At 43.9% G+C, this 7,500-nt stretch overlaps 1 long non-coding RNA gene across 2 annotated transcripts in view; it reads left to right on the forward strand.

The window, feature by feature from the left end:
• The window catches only part of LOC121306216, a 5,746-nt gene extending 5,326 nt beyond the window's left edge, over positions 1 to 420 (forward strand). For both annotated transcript variants that reach the window (XR_005948171.1, XR_005948172.1), the window contains one exon: positions 28 to 420. This is a non-coding gene — a long non-coding RNA (uncharacterized LOC121306216). The remainder of the gene's footprint in view (positions 1 to 27) is intronic.
• The last annotated feature ends 7,080 nt before the right edge of the window (positions 421 to 7,500 follow it).

The following is a 7,500-nucleotide window of genomic DNA, read 5'->3' on the forward strand; positions in this document are numbered from 1 at the left end:
TCTGCGTGCGTGCGTTGTTCACACTAGCTGATTCACCAGAGACCACAGCTTTGCCTGGTTACCATGTCTCTATAAACCACTGGACTGCAAGTGAACCTGCAAGGCAGCCATTTTCTCTTGCCCAGCCTCTAGGAGTCTCTGCATCTCTCTCTCTCTCTCTCTCTCTCTCTCTCTCTCTCTCTCTCTCTCTCTCTCTCGCTGTGGTTCTTGTCTTTGCTGGGGTCAAACAAAATGGCTGCCAGAAGCTGAACCCAGAACCCCAGTCCCACACCTTCAAAAAAAAAAAAAAAAAAAACAACCCACACAGGCCCTCGTGTTTAACCCCTCGCGCGCCGGCCCTCAGGAAATTAAGGTAAGGTGTTAAGACAAATGCAATGTGTGTGTGTGCCTTAGCGGGGCGGGCCTGTGGTGTGTGTGCGTGCGTGCGTGTGTTTGTGTGCGCGTGTTTGTGTGCGCGTGTTTTTATAAACTTTTATTTCTGTTTTAAATTGTTCTTATTTTTTGTTATGTACACAGTAGGGTTGACTGTCTTATATAGATATATGTATAGATAGGTAGTTTGAGAAAAAGGAAGAGTGCTGTGTACCAAAATGATCAATAAGAAAAAAATAAAAGAATGTTTTAAGTTCTTAAAAAGGTAGAATAATTGATGACAAATACAAAAAAAACGATGAAGGACTGATAGTCCGAAACATCCTGGGTTCCAGGGTTTGATCTGAGGCACTATCCTGCTGGAGTCTGGTGTTCTAGGGTTTGATTTGAGGCGCTATCCTGCTGGAGTCTGGTGTTCCAGGGTTTGGTTTGAGGCGCTATCCTGCTGGAGTCTGGTGTTCCAGGGTTTGGTTTGAGGCGCTATCCTGCTGGAGTCTGGTGTTCCAGGGTTTGATTTGAGGCGCTATCCTGCTGGAGTCTGGTGTTCCAGGGTTTGATTTGAGGCGCTATCCTGCTGGAGTCTGGTGTTCCAGGGTTTGATTTGAGGCGCTATCCTGCTGGAGTCTGGTGTTCCAGGGTTTGATTTGAGGTGGTTTGATTTGACAGTTAGACATATATATAGATAGATACAGATAGATAGACAGATGTGTGTTAGGAAAGGAGGTACAATAGTGTTTTTTTTTTTTTTTTTTTGGGGGGGGTGCACCAAAGGGTTAAATTATTTCACGCCATGAGATTTTGAAACAACGATTTATCGAGTGGAAGTTTGACTAAAAAAGGCGGTCTGAATCTGGAGGGGGAGGTATAATATTATTATTTAATAATAATAATAATAACTTTGTCTGCGTTGTAAAACACGATCATTGACGTTGTTTGCCTGTTCAACTGATCGCTTTAAAAGTGCAGTACAAGTAAATTCAAAGGCCACAATCAGGTTTTTTTTTTTTTTTTTTTTAAAGAAATTATAAGCTGTCAAAACACTTGGCCATTTGACCTTGAACCAGAGGTCAAAGTCCAAGACATTTTTAAAAAGCTTTTAGTTGGTTTCCTATACGTGTTCCATACTAAATATGAGTGTATCTGCAGCAATTTCAACCCAGGGAAGTCGTGTTAAAACTGTACCGTGCGTTAGGAAGACCTCATCTTGAATGCTGTGTTCAGTTCTGGTCACCTCGCTACAAAAAGGATATTCCTGCTCTAGAAAGAGTGCGAGAAAGAGCGACCAGAATTATTCCGGGTTTAAAAGGCATGTCATACGCAGACAGGCTAAAGGAATTGAATCTATTCAGTCTTGAACAAAGAAGACGTCGATCTGATTCAAGCATTCAAAATCCTAAAAGGTATTGACAATGTCGACCCAGGGTTCTCAACCTGAAAAAAGAAACAAGGGCCAGGGGTCACAAATGGAGATTAGATAAAGGGGCGTTCAGAACATAAAATAGGAGGCGCTTTTTCACACAGAGAATCGTGAGGGTCTGGAACCAACTCCCCAGTAATGTTGTTGAAGCTGACACCCTGGGATCCTTCAAGAAGCTGCTTGATGAGATTCTGGGATCAATAAGCTGCTGGCAACCAAACGAGCAAGATGGGCCGAATGGCCTCCTCTCATTCGTAAACTTTCTTATGTTTTTAATTATATATGTTCCAGTCCGATGTCTGGACCCTGTCCGACATCATCAAAAAGGCGTCAAGCACAGGTCTCTAGTCGTTTTTTCTCCGGAAAAAGCAGAGAAAACCTTTCAATGACTGAGTGAGACCGATCGGAGCCAAGAGAAGCCGAAAAAAGGGGCGTATCTGAGCAATACAGATAGCCCCCCTGACCCACAGAGATAACGCGGACACAAACAAAGGCGATGGCTGCTTCTGCATCCAGCGCTCAAAGAACATCACAGACATCTGCAGAGCTTTTAGAAATGTTACAGTAATAAAATAAAGACTCGGATCGCGTTATTGAGGGGTTTGGTGATAAAACGAGCGATCGGGAGAGGATTGATCAGTATGCACGTCTATAAAGAGGTGTGTGATAAATACAGCGAACAAGGGGTGGGGCGGGGCTGGAGATGAAGTGCTTTGGTCCCAGCGGGTTAGAGAAAAGGGGTCTTGATACCAGGAGGTTCAAATCCTGGCTCAGCCACTGACTCACTGTGTGTGTGTGTGTGTGACCCTGAGCGACCCTGATCCTTCGGACGAGACGTCAAACAAACGCGGTCCTATTGGAAGAGACTCTGCAGCAGCAGCAGCAGTTGTTGATGATGCAGAGTTCACCCCCCTAGTCTCTGGAAGTCTCTTTGGAGAAAAGCCTCCACTGAACGACTCGTTAATAATAATAATAATAATAATAATAATAATAATATAATAATAAATTCATGTTTTCTTCATTTTACTGGATCATTCATTAGTACATTATTATTATTATTATTATTATTATTATTATTATTATTATTATTGTTATTATTATTATTATTGAGAACAGGGATCAGTTGAATTCTTAATGGAGATGAAAAGTCACAGTGAGACGCTGAAGCAGGGTTACGGGACGTTGAGAATAGAGGCTGTCCCGATTCGCTCTGTATTGATGAATCGCCATGCTTTCTACGTGATGCATCCTGGGAAATCAGCAGCCAGCGTTTTCATGAAGCACAGTAAACTCGAGGCTCGTGTTTTGAAAGAACGCCCTCCGGATACCACATAGGAAAAAAACGGTCATTTTCAACTGAGTCATTATCAACCGAGTCATTATCTCTGTGTGTGTCTCTCTCACTCTCTCACTAACACTGTCACTGAGGTTCTGTCTCTCTCTCTCTCACTAACGCTGTCACACGCAGTATGGTACAGTCTTTCTCTCTCTCTCCCTCCCCCTCTCCCCCTGTCTGTGTTTTTTGTGCAGTCACAGCTGCTGCACTGTCTCCCTCCCTTCTGCGGTTTTCTCTCAAGCTGCCAGACCTGGCTTCAGTAACAAGAGGGAAGCAAACTGCGGACTGGAATCCAAGCCTTCTGCGGATTGGGTTCAAGTCTTTCCATTCTGTTCCTGCCTGTATTTGTTTGTATGTGTGTCTCTCTCTCTCTCTCTGTCACTCTGTCACACACACTAACTGGTAGAATCTCTCTCTTTCTCTTCTCACTTCCTGAGATCTCTTCTGATCCCATATTCTAGCAATCATTTTAATTTTTTTTTCACTCACACTAACTCCCTCTCTCCCCCTTCACTCTCCTCGCTCCTCTCTCTCACCCACTCATTTCTTCCTCGGCACAGTTTTCTAGAGAAACCATTTTCGCTTAATTCACTGGTAAATTTCTCTCTCTCTCCTTCTCGTTCCCTCCTCTGTTTTTTAGCGAGATGATGTGAAAAGCAGGTTGTTTCGTTTGGTTTTATTCCCGCTGGTTTTGAAGCACTTCCTGATTTCAGAGTTCGACATTTTATAACCAGAGGCCTTTCCTAAAATAAATAAACAAACAAACACGTTGTTTGTTTGTTTTTTTCTCCCGCGTGAAATGCAGTACCTGCCTAAAAAAGTAGCCGCTGCAGCTACTGAAATGTAATCGGATTACAGTTACAAAGTTACTGAAATGAAATCCGATCTTGGTTACAAAGTTACTGAAAAATGCAATCGATTTTACAGTTACAAAGTTACTGAAATGAAATCCAATCTTGGTTACAAAGTTACTGAAAAATGTAATCGATTTTACAGTTACAAAGTTAGTTACAAAGTTGCTGAAAAAATGTAATCTGATTTTACATTTACAGAGTTACTGAAAGATGTAATCCGATTACAGCTGCAAAATTACTGAACAATGTAATCTGATTGCATTTGGGTTGGAGCTGCAGGGACCGATTTTAGTCTGTTTGTCTGGATCAGCTCTCCACAGACGAGGGTCACCGCTCAGAGTGAAGAAGCAGCAGCTGCTGCTGCTGGTTTTGTGTGACGATCATGGCTTTTCTGAGACCAGCCGGGGGGGGGGGGGGGGTGGTGGTCCACACACCGGTCCTCGCCGGCCCACAGGATCTTCTCCAGGTCTTCATTCCGATTTCAGCCCTCAATTAACTTCATCGATCTCGTTAGTGTCTTCAGTTGGACATATTTAAGAGCTCGGGGTGGAAGGAAAGCCAGAAGGTGCCTCGGACCCCTCCCATCCGGGACCTGAGTTCGACAGCCCTCCTTGTGCTCCGTCCTTCGGACGAGACGTCAAACAAACGAGGTCCTATTGGAAGAGACTCTGCAGCAGCAGCAGTTGTTGGTGATGCACAGTTCACCCCCCCTAGCCTCTGGAAGTCTCTTATAGAGAATTAATTTTTTTTTCATCTCTCTGTCATGAAACCTTGGTATTTAAAAATAAGTAAATAAGACCTATGATCTTCGTTATTATTTATTTATTTAATAGAAGTAAACAGGTTTATTTTTTGTTTTTATTTTTTTTTTAAAGAGGGCGGGGCTAAATCATTTTAACCAAAAACAAACAAACAAAAAGCTGATTTGTTGTGGCGGCCATTTTAGGAGCAGCTTCTCCTCCTCCTGCGAGTCAGAGTGAGGCTCTGAGGCTCAAAATGGCCGCTGTGGTGGTGGTGGTGTTGTTTATAGATACAGATATAAATAGATACAGATAGAAAGATAGATAGTTTTGTTTTTTTTCCTCCGCTGAAGAGCCGGCATTTCGACGTGTTTCGTGACAGGATCTTTATGACAATATAAATCTAGATTATTTTATTTAGATTTATTTTATTTATTTATTTTTTTTTTTTTTTTTTTAATAAGCCGATGACTCTTCAAGCGAGACAGTCGGCTGCAGTGTTTCTTCTGTTTGTTTCTGAAACTGATAGAAAAACTCAAAAATATATAATCACAGGATATGCAAATGTCATTCTCAGTTCCACACCCTCCCCCCTCCTTCCTCCCCCGCCTGGCGTGGTCCCTTCTCTCTCCCCATCCCCCTCTCTCTCTGTATCTCTCTCTCTCTCCCCATCCCCCTCTCCCTCTCTCTCCCCTCCCCCTCTCTCTCTCTCCTCTCTCTCTCTCTCTCTCCCCTCTCTCTCTCTCTCTCTCTCTCTCTCTCTCTCTCTCTCTCTCTCTCTCTGTCTCTCTCTCTCTCTCTCTCTCTCTCTCTCTCTCTCTCTGTCTCTCTCTGTCTCTCTCCCCACCCCCCCCCCCCCCCCCCCCATGTTTCTCCCCCACTCCTTTTTTGTACTGCAGCCCGGCAGCCAGTAATATATGAACTGGATTTCTGTGGATCAGGAGTCCTTGATGGAAACTTTCCAGGAGAGTGTGAATAATAATAATAATAATAATAATAATAATAATAATAATAATAATAATAATAATAATAATAATAATAATAAATGAAGTGAGGCATTTAACTGAGGCTTTTCTCCAAAGCGACTCACAGAGACTAGGGGGGTGAACTCTGCATCACCAACAACTGCTGCTGCTGCAGAGTCTCTTCCAATAGGACCTCGTTTGTTTGACGTCTCGTCCGAAGGACGGAGCACAAGGAGGTGAAGTGACTCGCTCAGGGTCACACGCACACACACACACACACACACACACACACACACACACACACACGCACACACACGCACACACACGCACACACACAGCAAGTCAGGATTTGAACCTCCTGGTATCAAGACCCCTTTTCTCTAACCGCTGCACCACCTGGAGTCTATAGGGGGGTGTCTGTCTGTCTGTCTGTCTGTCTGTCTGCGTTTCACATGATTGCATCTCTCTGTTTGAAGCGCTTCTCTTGTTGTCATGAAACTCGCTCTCAACATGATTCAGCTCCAGTTCTTGAAGATCTGATTCCAGGAGTACGGGGGGGGGGTGTCTGTCTGTCTGCACCTCCCTCCGTCTGTCAGAGAAAGAGACAGAGAGACAGAAATGGTTCAAAACCAGCAGAGGGTTCTCTAAACCGCAGAGAATTTGAATCCAGGAGGAGAGTTAGGGAAAAGCCAAACAGTGATTATAACACAGACACTTGACACCGAGAGCCACACACTGTCACAGTGCCACTGCACACGCACAAGTTCACCAGCGAGTGTGATGGACGCTGGCTGTTTGAATATGTCTCGGACTGTGCAATCGAGAGAGAGAGAGAGAGAGAGGCTGTGAGAGAGAGGTAGAGGGAGGGGAGGGCTCTTGTGAAAGGGGGCGGGGCTGGTGTAGCTCAGCCCTGCCTCGCTCTCTCTCTTTGCCTCAGTGCTGCATTGGTTGCTTTGTGAACAGGCCTGTGATCCCGTCCCCTGCAAGCCAGCCAGCCACAGCTGCAGGTGAGTGACAGCATGCGGAACTGCAGCCGTGCAGCGTTGCAGGGGTGCTGTGTGCATGCGTGGGTGTGTGTGGGAGAGAGAGAGTTGGTTAAGATTTTAAGGCAGGAGCAGCTCAAGTTTTATGATGTTAAAATGTATTTTTTCTAAGCCTTGTTTTGTGTTGCAGGGACGCTAGCGGTTTCCTCTTGTGATGTGTTTTGTGATGCAGGAGAATTTTTCTGTGTTTTCAAAGCTTGGTTTTTTTCTTTTAGCGTTTTGAGGGAGATTGAGAATTGTTTAAGTATTATTATTATTATTATTATTATTATTATTATTGTTAATATTGTTTAAATCTGGTGCTAAGGACTGAAGTTTAGTTTTTCTAGAGTCTGTTTAAGGAGAATTTCTCGGTTTGCAGTTTTGAAGCCTTTTTTTCTCTCATGGTTTCAGATTCATTTATTTATTTATTTATTTATTTATTTATTTATTTTTTAAAAATTATTTCCGAACTGTGTTCTTTGTGTGTGTTTTTGTGTTTCGAAAACGGCAAAGAGCCGTCGAGTTTTAAAATATTTTTAGCGGACGAATTTACCCGCCGAAACTTCCCCAGCGAGTAAATCTCTCCCGAAATGTGACGGGTCTTTTTTAAGAAAATGTGTGCAATACACTTAGAGAGAGAGCGGGAGAGCGAGGCTGTTCCCACTGTCCTGAGAGACTCGTTTTTAACAGAACGCTGTAGGTTTCCAATTCGGATCGATGGATCGGCGCACGCTGTGGCAGCTGATCGAGAAGGACGCGGTGGCAGGACCCGCTCCACAGAAACCGGGCGG

This window comes from Polyodon spathula, chromosome 46 (assembly GCF_017654505.1).
Source record: "Polyodon spathula isolate WHYD16114869_AA chromosome 46, ASM1765450v1, whole genome shotgun sequence".
NCBI lineage: Eukaryota > Metazoa > Chordata > Actinopteri > Acipenseriformes > Polyodontidae > Polyodon > Polyodon spathula.